General features: G+C 36.5%; 1 long non-coding RNA gene across 1 annotated transcript; it reads right to left on the bottom strand.

Annotated features, from left to right (window-relative positions):
• Positions 1–1,148: 1,148 nt before the first annotated feature.
• Positions 1,149–3,831, bottom strand: LOC127845615 (uncharacterized). Its single transcript, XR_008033283.1, has 2 exons — positions 3,654–3,831; positions 1,149–3,431 (listed from the first exon to the last, which is right to left on the bottom strand). It is a non-coding gene; the product is annotated as an uncharacterized LOC127845615 (long non-coding RNA).
• Between the last annotated feature and the right edge of the window lie 11,320 nt (positions 3,832–15,151).

Genomic DNA, 15,151 nt, shown 5'->3' with positions numbered 1-15,151 from the left:
GGCATTACTTATATACGAGCATGGGGTAGGAGGATATACCCGCTATATAACTCGCTAGTATAGTACTGGCTTGATACGCATTACTTATATACGAGCATGGGTAGTAGGATTTATCCGATACATGACTCGCTAGTATAGTACTGGCTTTGCTACGGCATTACTTATATACGAGCATGGTGTAGTAGTATATCAATGGCTGTTGCATGCCCCCCATATGGGCTGTCAGTTGTAGTGGCAGCCATTGTGTGAATACGTTTTTGTCACTGTGACCTTTGACCTAGTGACCTGAAAATCAATACGGGGTCATCTGCCATCATGATCAATGTTCCTATGAAGTTTCATGATCCTTAGTTTCATGATCCTAGGCCTAAGCATTCTTGAGTTACCATCTTGAAACCATTTTATTATTTGGAATAACTGTGACCTTTACCTAGTAACCTGAAAATCAAGATGGGTCATCTGCCAGTCATGATCAATGTACCAATGAGTTTCATGATCCTAGGCCTAAGCGTTCTCCAGTTATCATCCGGAAACCATCTGATGGACGGACCGACCGACCGACATGTGGAAAACAATATACCCCCTCTTCTTCGAAGGGGTGCATAATTAGAGAGCGGACACCATGCTCAAAGTTTAAAACGCACTAAGTGACCCCTTGGTCTAGATTTTGACCCGGCATTACCCATATTCGAACTTGACCTAGACATCATATAGATACAACATCTGACCAAGTTTGGTGAAGATCGGGTAAAAACAACTTGAATTAGAGAGCGGACACTTAATACGGACCGACAGACAAGACAGGCAGACGGACCGACAAACTTTGTTTGTGGGGGTATAAAAATAATGCTACTGGTATTTCATTTCTGCGTATTTTAGTCTTATATACAATATGTATAGTTTCTATTAAGTGCATTATTCCAATTTACTATTCATGACACTAACTTCTACGTTATAAACAAATACTTTCAGATCATTTGCTGTTATTTGTAACTGAACGAGCAAAGAAAAAAATCTTACGTTTTGAATAACTAATAAATCCTTCCAACAATAAGCATTTTTCCTTTTGACTTGACTTTCACTGGGAATCAAACCCAGATCTCCGACTTACTTAGTAAGTCGGCATGTTTTCTTTACACCATGAAAGCGATAAGTTGAAGGAAAAAGCTAATCATTATGTACACAAAATATATTTAATGGATAAATTTTTTAGAAGTCTTTTTCCTACAAGTCTGTATTAACCATTTGACCCCCATGGCATGGCCAGTTTTATGCTAACACAATTGTGTTTAGTTTTACTACATTTACACGATGCTTTGCTGAATACCAAATATCTATGCAGTCAGATTCATAGATAATTTTCCACTTTATACATATAAGGAAAACAAGATACTACAAAGCAGGGTTAATTAAATTTGGACTTGCTCACATTTTGGCAAAATGACAATTTTCCAAAACAATCAAATTATAGAACAAGAGCCCTAAGGTGCTCAACTGTGACCAGAAGTAACTAAACTATTCTGAGAGGGTGTAGTTTAGAATAATAAATGAACTTAATGAAAAATATGTAATTTGTAGGCAAATAATCATTTATAAACTTGACTTTGCTTATCATTACAGCAAATGTTTTGACAAACTTTAAACAAGATGTGTTTGTGAAACACAATGTCCCCCTATATGACGTTTGACCTTGTAGGATGACCTTGACCCTTCACCACTCAAAATGTGCAGCTCCATGAGATACACATGCATTTCAAATATAAAATTGCTAGCTTCAATATTGCAGAAGTGACATTACATGATCAATTTTGACCCATATATTTGACCTTGAAGGATGACCTTGACCATTCACCACTAAAAATGTGCAGCTCCATGAGATACACATGCATGCCAAATATCAAGTTGCTATCTTCAATATAGAAAAAGTATTCATAAAATTAGCGATTTGGGCCACATATATTTGACCTCTGACCTTGAAGGATGACCTTGACCTTTCACCACTCAAAATGTGCAGATCCACGAGATACACATGCATGCCAAATATCAAGTTGCTATCTTCAATATTGCAAAAGTATAATAAAATGAGCGATTTTGGACACATATATTTGACATCTGACCTTGAAGGATGAACTTAACCTTTCACCACTCAAATTGTGCAGCTCCATGAGATACACATGCATGCCAAATATCAAGTTGCTATCTTGAATATTGAAATACTGCAAAAGTGTACATTAAATGAGCGATTTTGACCCATATATTTGACCTTTGACCTTGAAGGATGACCTTGACCTTTCACCACTCAAAATGTGCAGCTCCATGAGATACATATGCATGCAAAATATCAAGTTCCTATCTTCAATATTGCAAAAGTTATTGCAAATGTTAAAGTTGGCGCAAACCAACCAACCAACAGACAGGGCAAAAACAAAATGTCCCCCACTACTATAGTGGGGGACATAAAAAAGGAACACAATTTTAAATGCAACTTCCAGTGTTTACAAGCTTTTTTTAATTTGACATTTTGACCCACTTTTTGACGTTATGTGATCCAGTTTCAAAGTCAGCTGAGATTACATTGGGCCAAATGCTCTGATCATCTTTCATGAAAAATGCACATAAAAAAGCCCAATTGTGTGTTAACAAGGTTCTACTCTAGCACTTTAAGAAAAACTGTCATGTCCACTGGCAGCCATGTTAGTCTACAAACCGGAACCAGTTACAAACTCGACAACTGAGCTATCATTAGAATAAATATTCTGACCGAAATTTATGGAGATATGGCTAAAAATGTCACTTCTAGAGAATTTACAAGGTTTCATTATAGCCATAAAAAGACAATTGCCTCGTGCTCTAGTGGATATGTTTTTTGAATAGACATAAAAATTTCGAAACTTGACTGAGCCATCATTTGAACAAATATTCGACCAAAATGCATGAAGATTGGAAAAAAAACAGTGACTTCACTAGTGTTTAAAAGGTTTCACTATAGCTATATAAGGAAAACTGCACAGCCCTGTTACATACGGTCATTTATGAAGTTCCACAACTGTTGTCGTAGGTTAAAAAGTTTTCTAGATAGTAATTTCCCACTATTTTTTCCATCAGTGCAGCTTATGATCAACAGTTAACTAGTCACTTCCACTTTAAACCTGTCCACTGTAAACACAAGGTTTACTGTTTTGACCTTTTATACTTTTTATTTCTTATTGCTTTTGAAATATCATCTTATATATAATGTTATAATGTTCGCATGTATCTCCAATTATATTCTACAACACCGGTTCAATACATTGAGCTGTACACTATAAATGTAGGGACTAAAATATGATGATAACATTTCTCATCTCTTCTTCTTCTTGTCAATCACTCAAATGGAAACACTGGCCCCTGTGGTACACATTCTTTTTGATCAGCATGTTTTGTCTGCCAAACTGAAAAAAATAATAATCACAAATAAACATTTTAAAGAGAAGTGTTATGCCCCAACACTAATCTTTAGTTTCAAAACAATTGTAATGTCCAAACAAAATTAAACTAAAATACCAAAGTGTGCAAATTCAAATGCTTTTTACTTTGAGCTAATAGAGAGAGTTATACAGACAACAAGACATTTGCACATGGTGAATACTTGTGTTATTTGGATAAGGCATTACCATGATATAGTCTGAGCAGTAGTAGGACGCAATGCATGCCTCTCCAACCGCTCAACTATTGTGACTGCTAGATGATGATTTCAGCTGAGGAGCTAAACAAAAATGAGCAAGGGCCATAGTTCTGCAAAATTTGGGCTCATACATAATTTATTCCTTTAAGATGCCAATGTTTCCAATGTTGACTCGAAATGGCGCGGCAGAGACCGACGCATATCCCCATGCCGCATGTTTGACCCAGGGGCGCCCCAGGGTTGGTAATGGGGCTATGCATAGTTGACCGTATTGTCATAAGAGAAGTTCAGTATCAATTAGAAGTGAATCGGTGTAGAAATGAAGAAATTATAGTAAAGGCAATTTTGGGTGGGCGTGGCCTATGTGGGAGGGGCACCCCAGGGTTGGTAATGGGGCCATACATAGTTGAGATTGACCGTATTGTCATAAGAGAGGTTCAGTATTAATTTGAAGTAAATGGGTGAAGAACTTTTAAAGTTATCGAAGGATCCAGAAAAGTGTCAGACTGACAGACACAGAGCGCAAACCGCAAGTCCCTCTCCTTTTTCAAGGGTAGGAAACTAACAAGTTTTGATAATAATGTAAAAATAATGGTCAAAACAAGAAACTGATTGAAATACAAAGTTAGGTCGCCCAAAGGGTGTTCTCATTATGTTATATGCACAAACAGGGATTTCAGATATTAAAGGGGTCAGGACCATGGATAATTAATAAACCCTCATGTCTATTTCATGTGAATTGCCAGCATTTAATTCTTACGTTCACCCACCATTACTAACATCAAGAGTGTCTTGGTTTGGGTAAAGCTTTCGTATATTGTTTGGAGGCATAGTGTAATAGCTGTGATATTTTAGGAATAAAATGAACCTAAACACAAAACTGAAGCAAATCTGCACCTTTCTAGGTATATTTTGACCTTTGACCTTGAAGGATGACCTTGACCTTTCACCACTCAAAATGTGCAGCTCCATGAGATACACATGCATGCCAAATATGAAGTTGCTTTCTTCAATATTGCAAAAGTTATGGCAAAATATTAAAGTTGGAGCAAACAAACCAACAGACAGACCAACAGACAGGGCGAAAACAATATGTCCCCCACTATAGTTCATTCCAACGCTCACGGACACTGAAACCCCGGGGAGAGTAGGAAAGCTCCACTATATATATTTCATATATAATAGTCGAGCTAAAAACCCTATTTTACTATGATTCAAGGGCCCATTATCTAACTTGACCTAGATGTTATTGCCTTACACATTTTCATGAAGTTTGGTGAAGATCTGATTACAATTGCTTGACTTATTGAACGGAAAATAATCCGGACGGACTGACAGACGGACTTACTAACTTACAGACGGACGGATGGACTAACAAACTAAAGGACGGAGCGATTTTAATATGCCCTCAAAATCGCTGGTTCGGGGGCATAAAAACGACATTGTATAAAATGTATTGTATTTCTTAAACTGTATGAACTGTTATATCATACATGCCATACGTCCCGCATTTTCCGGGACAGTCCCGGAAATGAAGAACTTGTCCCGCTGTCCCGGAAATCTGTCAAATGTCCCCGAATTTACAAAATCCATATATACATGTACCTTATCTTAGGCTTAACTGCACCTCGAATCTGTGTATATATGCAGCGTCTCCATGACAATGCCTACCCGAATAGGCAGACTACGCTACGTGTAAAAATCGATCAATTAACAGGGGTCCTGTTATCATATTGATTGTCTCACGTTCGCTGTCAAACCGAAAAGGCGGCATTGTTTTGGTTGTTAATTGACTTATATCTACATCGAAACAAGAGTGTAACTAATGTGTGACTGTACGGATTTTAAGTTGACGATCTACCGGTACTGTTTTGTTGTATTTGTTTTATGTGATTGGTTGTATGTATTGTGAATTGATTTGAGTTGACAATCTAACGGTACTGTATTGTTGTATTTTTTTTTATATAAATGTTATAAATGAATAAAGGCGTATCAACAACTACGCGTTACATACCGGTCTTAATAACAATAACGCAGTGACGTCACCATCTATGTTTAGAACGCTTACACTGAAAACACATGGCCTGTATCTAGTAAAGGAACTAGTAATGTTTAATTTGACGTTAATAGATCAAGTATATTTCGGATAGGCTTTCGAACTTTTGCAATTAACGATGCGAAACAAAACAAAACGTACCAAAAATGCATATGTCTATAAATATCGCTACATTTTATACATGTCCCGGAAAATCGGCAAAAGTCCCGGACAATTTAACACAATGTCCCGGAATTGGTCTGAAAAATTATGGCATGTATGGTTATATGTAATTTCCATTTAACATTATCATTACATCTTCTCACGCTAGATTGGAAGTCTCTGAACTGTTATATACAGACAGATCAATCCCTAGTTTATCTTCCAGGGATCAGAAGATGTCTTGAAATCATTATGAACTGTTCCATCATTTAAAATACTGTATGAAATAAATGACAAAGTTATGGCCCAGGCAAACTTCAGGTTTAAAACACAATAAGTGACCCCATGACCTAGTTTCTGACCGGGCATGATCCATATTCAAACTTGACCTATACATCATCTAGATACAATTTGTGACCAAGTTTGGGTGAAGATCTGATGAAATTTCGGGACAGACTGACGGACCGACAAAGTGGTGGTTCCTATATAGCCCCCATTACCAAAAAGATAGTATTACCAGCAGTTGGTTTCAATGGAAATTTCTTACCAGACAAGAGGTTTGTTGCAAATTGTTGTGAGGGGAAACTGGAAAATATCTGAAACAAAAATAAAGTCTTATATAATTTGAAGCGCTATATTGTTAAATCAAATTTTAATATTTGATAATCATAATACTGCTAGCTGTCTGATTACAGAGGAGTCTTCACAACATAATGCGTTAACAGTTTTCCTGTAATAAGCAAACAGGACAAAATCAACAACACGAGTATTTATAATATATTCAGAGACAAAGATGATCCATCCATGTCTTTGGAAATAAACAAAGGGCATTTAACAATTATTTTGGCCTCATTTTAGCCATGTTGATAAATATAATGGGTCATACTGCTTGGTGTGTTACAAGTGAAACACCATCAAAACCAGTGCTCCAGCTTGGCATATAAGGAAGGGCGCAGCACCCTGCCATTCAAAGATTCCAACCTGTCAACCTTGGACACCCTTCATGCCCTTTGATGAAAATGCCGAGTTGGGAATAGGGAGTTACAGTTGTAAGATCGTACGCGAATATCATTTGCCATTTAAAAGGAATCATGATGTTCAAACTTAACCTTTGACCTAGAAGTTGGCAAAGGGTTTGTTTTTAGTTGGTCGCATTTTAGAATTTACAGAGCATATTTTGCAAATCAGTGTGTGCTTAGAAGCCTTAGCTACGGAAAGAACCGCAACTCAATTTGCTAAGAACGATCACCACTGCCTGTCTGCAACAGATGACAAATGATTCTGCTCTAGCAGTGAGTGTATATACCAGCTTGTAAGACGACATTGGCCAGACTAGTGTTTATCATTAAAGTCTGAACGTATTTGTACCATTTTTGACCTCATCCAAGATATCATTGGGACAAATCTTCGGACAAAGTTTCATGATGATCAGACAATAAATGTGGCCTCTTGAGTGTTAACAAGGTTTTACTATATAGCCATAAAAGAAAAAATGCAGAGCCCACTGGCAGCAATGTTTTTCAACCAATCAGCATCATGTTTGAACTCGTCCAAGATTTTATTGGGATGAATCTTCTGACCATTTTTCATGAACATTGGAAATAAAAGTGGCCTCTAAAGTGTTAACAAGACTTTACTATAGCCATATAATGAAAAAAATGCCCCCCCCTGGAAGTCGTGTTTTCCAAGCAAATGTACCCATTTTCAAACTCTTTCAAGATATCATTGAGACCAATCTTCTGACCAAATTTCATGAAGCTTGACAATAAATGTGGCCTCTAAAGTGTTAACAAGGTTTTACTAAAGCCCTATAAGGAAAAATGCCCCGCCCCCTGGTGGCCATGTTTTTATAGCAACCATACCCATTTTCGAACTCATTCAAGACATCATTGGGACAAATATTCTGACCAAGTTTCATAAAGATCAGACAATAAATGTGGCCTCTAGAATGTTAACAAGGTTTTACTATAGCCATAGAAGGAAAAATGCTCTGCCCCCTGGCAGCCATGTTTTTCAACCAATCAGCATCATTTTTAAACTCGTCCAAGATATTATTGGGATGAATCTTCTGACCATGTTTCATGAAGATCCGACAATAAATGTGGCCTCTAGGGTGTTAACAAGATTTTACTATAGCCATTTTTAGCCATATTAGGAAAAATGCCCCGCCCCTTGGCAACATGTTTTTCAAGCAAACATAACCATTTTAAAACTCATCCAAGATATCATTGAGACCAATCTTCTGACCAAATTTCACGAAGATTGGACAATGCAGCCTCTAGAGTGTTCACACGGTTTTACTAAAGCCATATATAACCATATATGGACCATATATAAATAACCATATAAGGAAAAATGCCCCGCCCCCTGGTGGCCATGTTTTTAAAGCAACCAAAACCATTTTCAAACTCATCCAAGATATCATTGGAAAAATGTTCTGACCAAGTTTCATGAAAATCTGACAATAAATGTGGCCTCTAGAGTGATGACAAGGTTTACTATAGCCATATAAGGAAAATGCCCCACCTCATAAATGCCATGTTTTTCAACCAACCGGCGTCATTTTAAAACTTGTCAAAGATATTATTGGGTTGAATCTTAAGTAATATGCATATAATAATGGAAAAAGGGCCATTATTCTTACAAAATGCTTGATACAGTTGTCTGCTCTTCTTTATAGATTGGGGTTATGTTGGTAAATAAGTTTGCAAAATATGAAAGCAATATGTCAAGGGACGTTGAAAATATTTTAGGTGGTACGCCAACTTTAACATAGATTTATCAATAATATGAATATTCAAAACGGTAAAGGGGCCATAATTATTACAAAATGCTTGATAGAGTTGTCTGCTCTTGTTTATAGGTTGGGGTCATGTTGGTAAAGAAAAATGCAAAATATGAAAGCAATATGTCAAGGGACATTGAAAATATTTGGGGTAGTAAACAAACTTAAACATTTGCTGCATTTTCTAAGTGGAATAGGGGCCATAATTATTACAAAATCCTTGATAGAGTTGTCTGCTCTTGTTTATAGGTTGGGGTCATGTTTGTTAAGAAGTATGCAAAATATGAAAGAAATATGCCAAGGGACATTGAAAATATTTGGGGTAGTACGCAAACTTTTAACATTTGCATGCTCACACTAACGCCAATGCTAAGGCTAACGCAAACGCCGGGTGAGTAGAACTGCTCCACTATATAGATTTCATATATAATAGTCGAGCTAAAAAGGGTCTTTCTGTAAATCTTTAAGAGAACAAATTAAAAACTCAACAGGCCTTTTTTATTATTAAATATGCTTGTTTCCATATATAATTTAAGGCCCTAAAATCATTCAGGATATAACTTTGAACATTTTTTACAGAAATAAAATGATCTTAAAGTTCTCTGCAATGCAAAGTAATTTTTACACACTAGATATTTAAAAAAAAAAATTGTTAACTTGTCCATGCTATTCGGGCCGGCTGTGCTCTAACTGCCTATGGAAAATCTTGATTATATATATATTATATATATATACCTGTTGTGACCCTTGAGATCCTTATGAAATGTTCATAATTCACTAATAACTGTATGCAAAAAAATAGTATTACCAGATAATCGGGTTCAAAAGTTATTTCTTTCAAGACAGGATGGTTGGTGGGAAATGTCTTCCGACGAAACTGAAAAACATCTAAAACAAAAAGAAAGTGACTTCTTGTATAATTTGAAGCACTATTCATTTTAATACAATTGTGTTTTGACAGCCATAGTTCTGCTGAGCCTAAAAATTAAAAGTAGGTCAACAAAACACAAAATGAAATCCAATGATTGCATCACCAAATCTTCAACATATCCAATTAATAAAATTAATGTTTATATATAGACGGTTTTGATACATGGCACAACATCAGGGGTGTCAAATGTCCCAAATTTGAAATCCTAATGATAAAGTCTGGAGTCTGAGCCTGTAGGTCCCTTACAGGTAGAGCCCCCCAAAGCCATAGTTCATTGTTCTTTTTATAGTCTTAGTTGCTATTTCTGGTGAGTAAAATGCAAACTATTATTAGCCAGACCACCAGTAACACTCGATGTGTAATTGTCATTTTATATAAATGTTATAAAGAACATCGATAACAAGGGCTGTTTGTAAAACATGCATGCCCCCCATATGGGCTGTCCGTTGTAGTGGCAGCCATTATGTGAATACGTTTTTTGTCACTGTGACCTTGACCTTTGACCTAGTGACCTGAAAATCAAAAGGGGTCATCTGCGAGTCATGATCAATGAACCTATGAAGTGTCATGATCCTAGGCAAAAGCATTCTTGAGTTATCATCCGGATTTTTTTTACTGTTTCGGGTCACCGTGACCTTGACCTTTGACCTAGTGACCTGAAAATCAATATGGGTCATCTGCATGTCATGATAAATGTACCCATGAAGTTTCATGATCCTGGGCGTAAGCGCTCTTGAGTTATCATCGGAAACCATTTAACTATTTCGGGTCACCGTGAATTTGACCTTTGACATAGTTACCTCAAAATTAATACGGGTCATCTGCGAGTCATGATCAATCTACCTATGAAGTTTCATGATCCTAGGCGTATGCGTTTTTGAGTTATCAACCGGAAACCATTTTACTATTTCGGGTCACCGTGACCTTGACCTAGTGACCTCAAAATCAATAGGGGTCATCTGCAAGTCATGATCAATCTACCTATGAAGTTTCATGATCCTTGGCATATGCGTTCTTGAGTTATCATCCAGAAACCATTTTACTATTTCGGGTCACCATGACCTAGAGCTTTGATCTAGTGACCTCTAAATGAATAGGGATCATCTGCGAGTCATGATCTATCTTCCTATGAAGTTTCATGATCCTAGGCCTAAGCGTTCTTGAGTTATCATCCGGAAACCACCTGGTGGACAGACCGACAGACCGACCAACCGACATGTGCAAAGCAATATACCCCCTCTTCTTCGAAGGGGGGCATAATAAATGTTAATCCACTAACCATACAGTAAAACAACTGTCCAAAAATATATCCAGATATGTCTTTTGCAAATGAAATAATATATGCACTTAGTTTGACAGCAGAAAATGGAAATTTAATGATGGGGGACATATGCTACATTTTGTAGTATCTAAGATTTCTGGAAAGTAGCCAAGAGGTTAGGTCAGTTACCTTTTATGTCCGTGTCAGCCGATAACCAATCAGACAATAGTAAAACAAGGGACACAATTGTCACAAAACCAGGTTTTCAATGTAGAAAAAAGTCTGCTAGAGGGAGACAACTCAAACTGAACTGATTGTTTATAATTAACCCCCTTTGTTTCAAAATAAATATATTTTTAGTTGTGGCGACCTTGACCTTGGAGATATTGACGTAATTCTAAAGTGCGATACAACGTCCCACGATGGTGAACAAATATGCCAAATCATTTTTAAGTCTCACAATGAATGACATAGTTTTGGCCCGGACAAGCTCTTTTATGGCCATTTTTGACCTTTGAACTCAAAGTGTGACCTTGACCTTGGATATATTGACGGTATTCTTTTGAGCGACACACCGTCTAATGATGGTGAACAAATGTGCCAAATGATTTTAAATTCTCACCAAGAACCACAACGTTATGGCCCGGACAAGCTTGTACGTCCGCCCGCCAGCCAGCCGGCATTTGCCAAATTGAATAACCCGTTTTTTTCTTTGGAAAACCTTGTTAAAAAGACCAGGAAAAATCCATACTAAGCGCACATGCCCGGCATGCCAATGAAGCAATTACAATATTTGTTCACACCCCTTAAAACAAATCATCAGATTTACACTGATCTAAAATTCAATCCTGAATGGCTCAAATCGGGATTTCCAAATAATCCGGACAATTAACACCCTTGCAACATGCATGGGTTGCTAAGTTACTAAATGTCCTACATATAACAAATTCAGAATTTGTGTACCATCCCACTCACATAAATAGCAATTGCAAGATGATGTCCATTACAAACCTGTTTGTTATCATTCTGACCTTTTTGTACTTCTATAGTTTTTCAAATTTTAATGTGATTAAAGTGCAAACACCTGATTATAGAAGGTATACCTAAGATCATATTGCTTGCCATGAGTAATTATCCAACAGATTGGCTTTGTTTGTATGCCAATAGATAGAGCTTGCACATTCTTTTTCAATATGTGGTTATGGACAACTGTAAACATTACTTCATGTATTTTAAGGGGCCTTTGCATGTTTTGGTAAATTAACAAAATAAAACAAGAGCAGCTGTCACCATAGGATGACTTATGCCCCCTATAAATGCTTGATAGAAGTTATGAGCTTTTTTCGAAACCTAAACACAGATTTCGAAACCTAAACGCGGACCCTAAGTTCAAGGTCACAGGGGTCAAAATTTGTGTGCGTATGGAAAGGCCTTGTCCATATATACATGCATACCAAATATGAAGGTTATATCTCAAGGGACATAGAAGTTATGAGCATTTTTCAATATCTAAACGCAGATTTCGAAACCTAAACGCGGACCCTAACTTCAAGGTCAAGGTCACAGGGGTAAATTTTTTTGTGCGTATGGAAAGGCCTTGTTCATATACACATGCATACCAAATATGAAAGTTATATCTCAAAACATAGAAGTTATGAGCATTTTTCAAAACCTAAACGCAGATTTCGAAACCATAACGCGGACCCTAAGTTCAAGGTCACAGGGGTCAAAATTTGTGTGCGTATGGAAAGGCCTTGTCCATATACACATGCATACCAAATATGAAGGTTATATCTCAAGGGACATAGAAGTTATGAGCATTTTTCAAAACCTAAACGCAGATTTTGAAACCTAAACACGGACCTTAATTTCAAGGTCAAGGTCACAGGGGTAAAAATTTGTGTTCGTATGGAAAGGCTTTGTCCATATGCACATGCATACCAAATATGAAGGTTATATCTCAAGGGAAATAGAAGTTATGAGCATTTTTCGAAACCTAAACACAAAGTGTTTTTTTGTATGCCAATAGATAGAGCTTGCACATGAAACCTAAACGCAAAGTGTGACAGAAATACGGACCGACAGACGGACAGTCTGATAACTATATGCCCCCTTTTCTTTGAAAGGGGGCATAAAAATTGTTTCAAACTTGCACATTTTTGTTGCAGTTATGATATTTGTGAGAAAACAGTTATACTTAACATTAACAACCTGAAATTGATAAATCGTTGCAAAGCAAAACAATTGAATAATTTGGAGTTCTGTTGTCGTTTTTTGTGACACTACGAGCTTTGCTTATAGAAACTAAAAGTATAAAATATTGTATGAGCATGGATGGCCGTCTTAGCGTTCGACTTTTACTCCAGAGGTCAGTGGTTCGAGCCCAGATGTGGATTACTTTTTCTTTTAATTTGTTCTTGTTTTTTAATTGAGCTTTTTAGATTTAATGTTTACATTTATAAATATAACGCATTTAATGACAAACTTCAATACATGCCATAATCTGTTATAAGGTCCATTAAATACCAAGATGAGTATCAAGCAACCTGAGTGAAACATTTTATTTTATTTCGGATATATACAGGACTGCTTATTGGAAACAAAAATATTGCTCGATTCTTGAATGACTTACAAAAATGTTTATCAAATCAAGTAGGTTCGTTTATTCTTTGTCTGTTGTCCCATCTCGCCAACAGTCAACCAGCTCCCTCCAGGCTTGTCAGTTCCAGGCAAGTCTCTCTAGCTGCCCCCATTTTGGCCCATCTGCTTAGAATCTGCATCCAGGTCACGGCGCCAGGTGTTACTGTATTTGAAATAAAGTAGGTTGGATGCCATTAAATGTGACTTTAAACACCATAATGACAGACAAAATAACAGGTTTATTTCTCTTCAATTAATAACAAACAAATTCATTGAATTGATATCCCCCGCTAATTAGCTTCTGGACACAAAAGTGTTATATTTGACACTCAGGTAAAAAAGCATTTTTTTAGGTTCGAAGGGCCATAACTCCGTTATTAACAGATAGTGTACAATGCCATTTGGCATGCATCATTCTCTTATCTATACATATACTCATACCAAGTTTCAATGAAATCCACCAAAGCACTTCCAAGATATGGCTCCCAACACAAAAGTGCCGGATGGACGGAAAGACGGGCGGACAAGGCCAAAACAATATCCCTCCGCCTATTGCAGGGTGATAATAACATGAATGTAAATTAAAGCCAGCACATATATGAATTAACTGCCTAGATGGGTGTATTAAATATAATTTAGGGCTGTACAATACTTACTGATATGTGAGCATATATTTACTTTTAGTAAATATAAATAAATGTAACAGTAATACTTACACACTTGTGACTGTGAGTTTATACATGTAATTAAACTTCCTTTATAATTTTATAACAGTGTTTTATTCCTGCCATAGTATAAAGAAGTCACTTGCTCAATAACGCATTTAAGCATGAGCTGTTTTTTTAAATCTGCATACATAAGAAAACATCGAAAAAAAACACAAGAGGAGCATGTATCCGAAAGTAAATTACGTCCGAAATCGGACAAGTTAAGCATGCGCGAAATTCACCAAAACATCGATTAAATATGGTTTAAACAGAATCATATGTAAAACTTGAATGATAAATTAAACATTATCCAACAAAAGCATGCAGCTTTAACCAAAAAACAACAGCAAAAATCAGCAATATAGCGATGTTGTTGAATAACTCAGCGAAGGCTAGCAAGAACTTGAAGAAGAGAATTTTCCAGGGGAAACAACTAAAAAAGAAATGCAAACGGATTTAAATGGCTCATGCACGAAAGTTTATAATATAGCAACAACACATGATTTAGCTATAGAATTAGAATGCGAAAGATTTTTTTTAACTATTACTCGAAGATTCCTTAACTAAATAAAATATCAATAAAAGTTATAACTTTGAGTTTGACCTACTTAGCAATCAATGGTCAAAACAACCTCGAAATAGCTTTTTCTTCATGTCAACAATACAATTGTTGAGTTAATGTTGACGTAATACTAATAATGGTAATACTATCCATATTCTCTACCTAGAATATTCATCATATTAAAATATCCAATAAATGTAGTATATTTCTTTTCACGCTAACAATTCAATCGGTTTTGCTTGGGCATGCGCATTGCAAGCCTATTTGGTTTGGTCCCGCCTTTTTCTCCATATATGGTCATTTGAGCTTGTGGACGGCCGTGGACCATCCACCTACAGTCATGCAGAATGCTTTAATAAACATCAAATTAGAAAAAATACGTTCATCCATTTTGAGATGACAAC

This window comes from Dreissena polymorpha, chromosome 9, assembly GCF_020536995.1.
Source record: "Dreissena polymorpha isolate Duluth1 chromosome 9, UMN_Dpol_1.0, whole genome shotgun sequence".
NCBI classification, from domain to species: Eukaryota; Metazoa; Mollusca; class Bivalvia; order Myida; family Dreissenidae; genus Dreissena; species Dreissena polymorpha.
This window is presented reverse-complemented; position numbering and strand designations above follow the sequence as displayed.